A 9413-nucleotide genomic window follows, 5' to 3' on the forward strand; every position below is an offset into this window, starting at 1 on the left:
GACCATAATAACAGATTAAAGTTAAGAAGTGAAGTCATTTTTTCCCCCTAATGCACATTCACTGTAGTGGGAAGCAGAGTGTTTAACCTCTGGAGTTCAATGAGAAATGTACTTTATTCAGGTAAGGTGTGTATCAGCATTACAGATCAATATAAATCAGTCATGGAGCTGTTTTATCCACAGAAAGCCGTTTGATGTTTGGGTGTTTTGGTTGTAAATGATAGATGATGCACACAGAAGATGAACTTCTGGGTGTGAAAACAACCCAGTAGAATAAATGTACAGTCCTTATAGAGCACTGGAAGACCCCAAGAGGAGCCCCCCCCCTTCTCCTGGCTGCAGTTTTTGCAATCCACTGAAAGTGAACGTGGGGGGCAAATCTGCACCCCCACCCCTCTCCCTGAAATCTCCCTGCAAAAGCACCGGCAGTGCCCGCGTATCTCCCAGTGATAATTATAGCAGCAATATGGAATTAGCAATTGAAGCCCTAATTAGAATGAAAATGTCCCAGTTAGCGAGTTATCAAAGCATCAGCGGGGAGAACACATTTAAACAAGACATCAAAGATGGAATAACTGTCAGCCCATTGTTCCTAATCACCCCCACAAGTCGACGGTGCACGCGCTGCTGAAAACAGTCCTCAGTGTGGTCAAGTCAAGTTGAGGGTGGGGTTAATAAAAGGGTGCAGCATGTTTAAACGAAAATGTGGCGGAAGCAATGGCTCACACATACACACAGCTCGAGGGTCAACTGTGCATCCTGCGCTGAGGTCACCGCACTTATACACACACACACACACACACACACACACACACAACCCTACAGTCAAACATGATGCCCTTGAGTCAGCAGTGAGCAGCATATGTAGAGAAATGGATTGTTTCCTTCCTCCACCTGCTCCGATTCCCAGTCTTTGTCTAGGAGAGCAGTGGCTTCAGCGGATTACACACTCCTGCAGGCCGGGGCTCCACCTTTCCCCATTGTCTTCTATTACTTGTCTTCTTCTTTTTTTTTTTTTTTTTAACAATTGCATCAATTCATTAAATTCGTCAAGCCTGCAATGCAATCAAGGTTTTTGTTAGTGTAATTAGAATTGATTGAAAACTCAACTAATCGCTGTGTAATAGCTTTGTGAAGAACTGTTGTTCTTTTTTGCTATGCAGTGCTAATTATTAGTTAGTAATTAGAGAAAAAAGCCTTAAATTAGCTGTCTGTAATGTTTAAGTGAGAACAACAGGGCTTTGTAGTATATTACAGTGTGCAGATACATTACCGAGCGCGCTCTTTCTCCTCCTGATTTACATAGTGAAGGCAAAGGTATAATTCAAGTGTGTTGAATATGCAGTGTTGCTATAAAAGGCTCCCACATTCATATGGAGAATCTTATGTGGAGTCACAGGACACTTTCAGATTCATTTTATAATACATTTTCTGATTTGTGACCGACACAAACTGTGTGTGTGTGTGTGTGTGTGTGTGTGGTGGAGGAGATTTAACGGCAACATAAATCTAAATAGATTTTAACTCATTAGCCATTGGAGAGGTAATGATGTAAGTCTGCCACTAATGAGCTTAAGCTCTTAATTGAATAGGAGGGAGGTGGAGAAACACACACACACACACACACATGCACACACACATATACACACTGCATTGACGCCCACACAATCCTAAGAACACAAAAGGATGTACACAAAAAGACACATCCACACACAACTACATATACAGTCCCGCCCCCTGAGTTGGTATGGGCTTTTTTTTTTCTCTTTTCTCTCTCCGGGGTCATGGGGGTGGGGGGCAGTCATAGTCACATGACCAGCTAAATTTCAACTCCAGTGCCTGCGGACTCCAGTGTCGGCCCTCATCACTTCACCACTGCACGTTTTGTGCTTTCCCCCCCATAAACACTCCCAGAAAAAAAAAAAGAAGAGAAAGAAGAAGAAGAACAGAAAAGAAGAGGACAAACAAACCAAGATTTGGTATTATCCCTCACGTGTGACTTATTAAACCACTGCTATGAGCGAAGTACAAGGCACGTTCTTTAATACGAGGCAGAAACAAAGGCGTTTTCCATAATAAGTGCCTAATCAAAGGACCCATTGAATGTCACACTAATCAAACCTCTACTCCAAATGCTCCATATTCACAGTATAAGAGGAAAAACATGCAACAAACCCCGCTGCTTTGATGTCCCCTCTTCTAGACACATTTCATATTTTTATTCATCTCTTCCAAATAATTATCAGCACTTAACCTGCCATGTCTGCCAAGACATAAAAATGTCAAAATCAATTTGGAAAAAGAAGAAAGCTTATAGGATAAAATGTCCATTCTTTATAAACTGTATGATACGTTTAGAATAGACCATGCTCCCCTGGTAATACAGGCTGTGAAAATGATGATATCCAATCTCTTAGTGTCTTCTATCAAATATACCCTGATACAAACAAAGCCCCAGTGAATGGGGGACAATGGCGGGGGAATCTCAAAGCAGGAAACCCATAGGGAGAAAATGGAGAGATTAGAAAAGCCCAGACAGTGTTTCCAGTTGCTCAGATAAAGAAGAGGGGAAGTAATGTAGGGAGAAAAAAAGGAAGAAGAGGGGACACGGCGTAGATTTGAGCAGAGCCTATTGAGCATAAGCTGCTAAATTTGGCAATAAAGGGAATGTGATTTACTGTAAGCTCCACTGGGCCGAGAGCGACGCAGCCGACGGCGTGTTACATGCACACACACACACACACACACACACCTGAGAGCATAAAAACACAGACACACACACTAACAATAACTCACTCACTCTGTTACTGTCTCTTGCTCTCTCCCTCATTCGCCCTGACACACACACACACACGCACACACACACATTGCGAATGCCTGGCCGGCTTGCCTCTGAGCCCCACACACTCGCGCAGCCACTCATGCGGCTCAGCAACAGTGACTTTGACAAATAACCAGGAAGTCCTGGTGTTGGCTTAAAAACTCCAACTTGTTCAGTTGCAATTCTGCATTTGTCCTGCTTTAATGGCTGTGGAAGTGGCTTTGGAGGTAATCTGTCAGTGATTGATTAGAGCCCGGCCAAATCCCCTCACTGAACGCATTGGTAGGCTGCGGGCCCGCCTGCTGCTGAGAGAGGCAGAGAGAGACAGCGAGAGAGGAGCAGACAGAAGGATGAGGAACACACTTCTTCTCTGTGTGAGTGCACGGATGGATCAACTCACACAATACGAATGGCAAAGTTCACCCGTGTTGATGAGAATCCAATAGGTAATTCATACTTTCAAAATAAAACCCAAACCAATTCCCACTAATGAAGTAATGTTTAAAAATGTATAATTTTCTTCCTATTTTAATAAAATATGTAAGAGAGTATTTAATTGGTAGCTTTATCTTGTAAAGAAAATACAGAAATTAAAATACAGCATTGTCATAAGGAACAATTTCAAATATATATATTCATTTCGTTCACCACACGGTCCTAGAAATTCACCATGTTATCCTACAAAGTGATGTACTTATGTTTGAGGTCAGTTAGACCCCAGAGTCGACCTGTTTGAGCTCTATGAATAAACTGTTAAACTCCAATGACGTGAATCTAAATGTTAATTTAATTTGGGCACACAAGAGACATCAGTTCTAAATCATGTTTTCGTAAATCATTTTCATAAAATAAGTTCAAGTCCAGAAACTTAAGGGTTAAACCGCACCAAACCGCCACCACAAGGACATTGTTCCAACCCACAGAGCTTTATTTTAAACTCTAGTGAAGAACACAACGTTTCCAAAAATATCAAATATGTCAGGCTGGATTAAATGATGCACCACACATCAAGAGTATTTTCACTTGATGGAATAGTGCAACATTAAAAAGTGGAGGCATGTCTTTTAGTATGTCCTTAGTGTAAGCATAATACAGTAACTACGTACAGGTGGAAGTATTCAGATCCTTTACTTAAGTAAAAGTAGAAATACCACAGTATAATACTTTTACTGATGTAAGAGTGTGGCAAGTATCCACAAAAAGTACTTTTTATGGAGGATGAGCAGTCCCTGTCATTGCTATATCTTCATACATTATAGCATTTACATCATTAAACTTATTATTCTACCTTTGTCATATGTGTTAATCATATGTATTTTAAATTACATGCTTTTTACCAATAAATGTACCATATTTCATATAATCTAAAATGTAGGAGTACCTCAAGAATGTAGGTGCAGTACTTGGGTAAATCTACGCAGTTACTTTCCACAACCGTGTGATACTGTCAGACACAGTTGTTGTAACCAAGCTTAAAGCAACTTGAGGGAAATAAAAGGGGCCAACGCTGGGTGTTAAGGGACAGACTGTCAGATGTGTAAGGATTGATATGTTTTGGTCCAAACTTCATGTGATTCCCAGCGGCGCTTTGTCCGAGCCAGGAGGATTCTTCTATTAGATCCAGACAGGAGTCTCTTTGCGGCTAAAAACCCACATTATCCTCAATCTTGCAGCAAAAAAAAAGACCTTTTAATGGCCGCGCAGGTTTAATCAATTCTTATATTTCACATGCTGTAGATGAATTAGTCCACTGATGATTCCACTTCCCATGATGTAATCGTGTTTCCATCACTTTTATATATGAGTTGATGGCTGAATTTGAATTTTGCACGTGGAGCAGATGAAGCTGGTGCTCATGTTGTTCATGAAAATTACCTGCTAATAAGTAATCAAACCAAAACAATAATGCAATGCATTTAAATCTGTGTTAAATGTGCACTCGTGTGTAGCATCCACTGTGCAAGCTGCTAAGATTGACCATGCATGTGGAAATAATGGCTGTTTAACAGTATTTAAAATGGACTGCATTATTACTTTCCCCTTTTCCCATCAGTTGGAGCTCCTTTTTACAGCAAAAAAAAAAAACAACATTCAATTTCTTTTTCTTTATTTCTTTTAGAATCAAAGAGTCCCTTTGCCAAACATGCAGAAGCTCTGACCATGAAAATGTTTAGCATGAATCTTAATATCACTTAAGTGGTAATTATTCTGCTTGCCACAAACCTGACTAGCAAAATGGAATTCAATCAGAGCCTGTGCATAATGACAGTCATTATGAAAATAATGAATAAAAAAGTAATAATGACATCCCTGTCTGTATTCAGAGCTCTTTTTCTCACACATCTCCATGGTGATCTGAATCTTTTTTTTTTAACTCCACATTCTGGCTGGCCCATGGCCGCTTTAATCACATTGTTTATAGTAAACCAAGCGTTGTGTGGTAGCTCTATGCTTGAACTCATTTAATTAACCACTTGAGAGGTGTAGCCGAGTCTACAGTATTCTGCCGTTGTCTCCTGCAGTGGTGAGTGCAGGGTTATTGTTGCTGACCAGTCCATCTCTCAGCAGCTCTCTGCATCTCTCTCTGTTGGCTCTTTGAAAAGAGACAAATCTCCCTCTGAGCAAGAATTTGCCTTTCTACCACTAATGTGAATCTGACGTCTGACAACCAGGAACAATATAATTATGAGAAAAACATCTCACCAGGGTTGTGGAGGAACAGATTATACATGCTGGGATTAAATGATAAATCACTGGCTGCTCCATTACAGCTTCTGAGTGCAGTAAATTGTGACAATAAAATGTGTGTTTAACTTTAAATTCTGCAGATTTACATTTCTGAATTAAGATAATTTAATTGGCTAGATTGAGGGAGCGCTTATTTGTGACAGATTACGTTTTACACCCACATCTGCACCTGCTTTTATTATTACAGTCATTATTAAGTGTGTGTGCACCCACACGAGGTGCAGATTCTGTGTGCCGTGCTGTCGTTTGTGAGCATTTTTCAGTAGATGTGTGTGTGCTGGACCATGTCCTTGAGGTTTACTCTTTTGATTCAATAGCGCTCCACATGGATGGACTCAATCAGATACCTCAAACCCAGTGAAGGGTGATGTTCAATGGAGCTGAAGTTGCACTACAGCAGCTCCTCAGAGAAAAGACGGCCTGGTTCTCAGACGATGTTTACATGTATAGGTGCTTTTCTTACCCCTGAAACCACGCTGAAACCTGAATCTTAAGTGCGTAAACAAAGCCATTTTGACTTGTTGACATGAAGCAGCGCTGCTAAATTGCACGATTGTTCTCAATGGCACATAAATGTAAGTTGTGTTTGGAAATAAACAACATATTCATGTGTAGTTTTCTACTTTGTGTGACTTACTGACTATCAGTGAATGTGAGAGTCAATGCTAAACCTAAAATAAATCTTCTGTCGCTTTTTTACTTTTTCAACTGTCAAACCAATTTTAAAGCAAAAAGATTCAAATGTGTATTTAAATCATGAAAGGCGTCACATTGTTTACTTCTCCTAAAATCAGAGTTGTAACAGATGTACAGCTTAATAAGGATCGGAGGGATGTCAGCAGATACAGCTGCAGTTAGATGTGCACATCTCTCCAGAATTCTGTCTCGTCTCTCCAAACACTTCCACGCAGCTCCTGAACAATAACTAAGAAGGTCTGGGCCAAGAACTTGAAATGGCCAACAGGGTTTCTGGCCCTAGAAGCCATTACATCCGGAATACCTAGAGGATAATGAAACTGGGCCAGGGGGAGAGTGGAGATGGAAAACTGTGCTGTTTGAGTGCACTCAGCCATTGCACATTTCTGTTTGAACCCAACACTGTGGCCATGTGACAAATGATAGCAAACATGGAGCCTGAGCCACTCTGAGAAGATTATAGCTAGCTGAGTTTAAACTAAAACTCAAAAAAGGTGCTTTTCTTATTGTCTGGTTTGAGGATTTCACCAGCCGTGTTATGTTTGCAATCATCATTTAGCCCAGTTCCACTGAGAAGAGCCTATTTGTGTTTTTGTATCGACCTGTCAAGGCAAGTAACCTTAAGGAAACCTTAAGAAAATAATTCACCTACCAGCACTTTGAAAGCTCCAAGAAATTTCCAATATGTTATTTGTTAAATTTGTAGAGAGGAAGTGTAAAATAGTTGGGTTTTCTTTTAGCGGCTGGACAAAGCCGGACTAGCTGTTTCACCCTACTACTGATTTTTATTCTAACAGTGTCCTGGCTGTAGTGTCATATTTACAGACAGGTAAGGAGTGAGAGACATTGAACATGAAATGCATGGGACGGCTCATGGTGAAGATTTATTGTGGAATATATTGGTCTTTACTGGTTACACCTGCAGCACACGTACAGTGCAGCGTTAGGACAGAGTCACAGGCAAAACCAGACAGTGGACTTTCGTTTTGGGGTTGCAGACTGTATAAAAGAAGTGGACGTGACAGTGATGCCACTCATTGGTTAGTGGACAGCCATTTTGAAGCCTTTAATCAAGCATTTTCAAAATCGCCATCTTGATCCTGTATATTAGTAATTTAATGATAACATAAAAAAAGACACTTTCTCAAATTTCTGTGTAAAATGTAATGTTCAGTAGTCATGAGGGTGTTTTTTTTAATCAGCAGTACTTGCACATCTAAAGATGCTATTTGTCATTCCATATCAAAGTAAAATCCTGCTATCATTTCCTCAAACTAGAGAAATAACTTTTGTTGCACTTAAAGTATGAAAGACCACCCAGACTATTTCTACTGCCAGTCACATGTCAATTTGTACCAGTTCTATCAGAAAAATGAACATTGGCTGGGAGCAGACTTCCTGATAGGTCATTTTGAAGCAGAGAAGTACGTCTGCATGTCCTGACCTCTGCCCGTCGTTTCTTCATGCTCTGCTGTATAACAAGACCATCACACAACACCGACGGGAGACAGGTCTCAGCTGCTCGCACTCTTATCAGGATGGGCTGCGCGGAGAGTGAGACGCCTCGAGGAAGTATCAGTAAACAACGCTATAGGGTTCCAGTTGCTATACGCTCAGGCGCTCATGCAAAATTCAGCACTTTGTATGTAGACTGACACGGAGCCAAGGCAGGAGGCAAGGGTTATGTTTTAACTGCTGAACCTTCAGAACTCCACTATTCCCTCTCTAATTCTGACGGAAATGTTTGCGAATTTGACCCGAGAGCGTGAAACAGAAATATTAATTGCTGCACTTATACATGAAGAAATTCAAACAGCGGCTGCTATAGCTCCAGCTCTAACCAGTTATCTCTCGCAGTCTCTCTCGATCTTCCTCCCAAGTCCTTTAATGGTGTGATCGCCCTTAACTCCACTGTAAATCTCTCCCCAACGGCTTATGGTTCAAATTAATGGCCCTGCCATAAGTGTTTGAATTTCATGAATTGTAATAATACTTACATCACAAGACACATGAAGTCATGTCTCCCTCTCTACAGTGGAGATATGATACATTTTAGAGGGATGCACAAAGTGGTCCCCTGGTACGGTAGTGATGTATTCTAATAGACTGTGCTGGCCAACCCCCGGGTGCAGATATTCATGATTCATATTTGAAGGCTGCAGAACATTTAAATGGGACATTAAGTGGCATAGAAGATTAAAACACTGTTGGCTTTGTGGAATAACTGGGACGTTCTCACTGGTGGAGTATTATGTCTCTTTTTTTTACTGATAACTGTGTGTTCTGTGCAGTCAAAACATATCAAAGTTGGACCAAAATTTTCATTTTCTTCACTTTTTATGTGCAAAAAAATAGAGTTCTAGTAATACTACTAAGAGGATAAAAATGTTTTTGGACATTCGAAGCCACGGGCAGCATTTGTTTGCCAGCCAGCCGCGAACTATTGTTTGTCTGTTTAAAGGTGATTTTTTGGGGGCTTCTGTTTTGCCTCTCTTGGCCAGTGACAGTGAAGAGGCAGACAGGACATGGGGCAGAGGAAGAAACAGATATGACATGCAGCAAATGTTGCTGGCTGGAACCAAACCGATGATGGTTGTGACCATACAGTGATGTAGCACGAGCTGTACGCACCTACCAAGGTGCTCCCACAAGATCTTGTTTAGCCTAAAAACATTAACTAAGGGACCTTTTCTTCTTCCCAACAAGCCCACATAATGCTGATTAACAGCCGATAGCAATATAAGAAACCTTACAACATTCAACTAATGGAAGGAGTTAAAAACTCCATTCAAAAAGTTGCAGCTAGTGGAAGCTAGTTAACTGAGCCTGGTAACGCTTTAGAAGGAGTGGATTTAGCTTTGCAAACATCATCAGCCCCAATTGCTTAACTCCTTGTGCGAGTATTTCAACTGAAGCGACATTATGATACTATTTTATTTATCTGATTGAATCACGAGAATCTAAACTGTCAGTGAGTCCCAAATATCCACGGCACCCTGCAGGCACTGTTAAAAATAAATGTATAAATCTCTTCTTTTTGCTTATTACAAGCATTTATATGTTGATTTCTTTGCAAAAATGTATTTCAGTTTCAGTTCCACAGATGTTGTGTGCCGGAAATGGACAAATACATCCTTGTCTGCCATAA

The sequence above is a fragment of the Pempheris klunzingeri genome, chromosome 24 (assembly GCF_042242105.1).
Source record: "Pempheris klunzingeri isolate RE-2024b chromosome 24, fPemKlu1.hap1, whole genome shotgun sequence".
Taxonomy (NCBI): Eukaryota; Metazoa; Chordata; class Actinopteri; order Acropomatiformes; family Pempheridae; genus Pempheris; species Pempheris klunzingeri.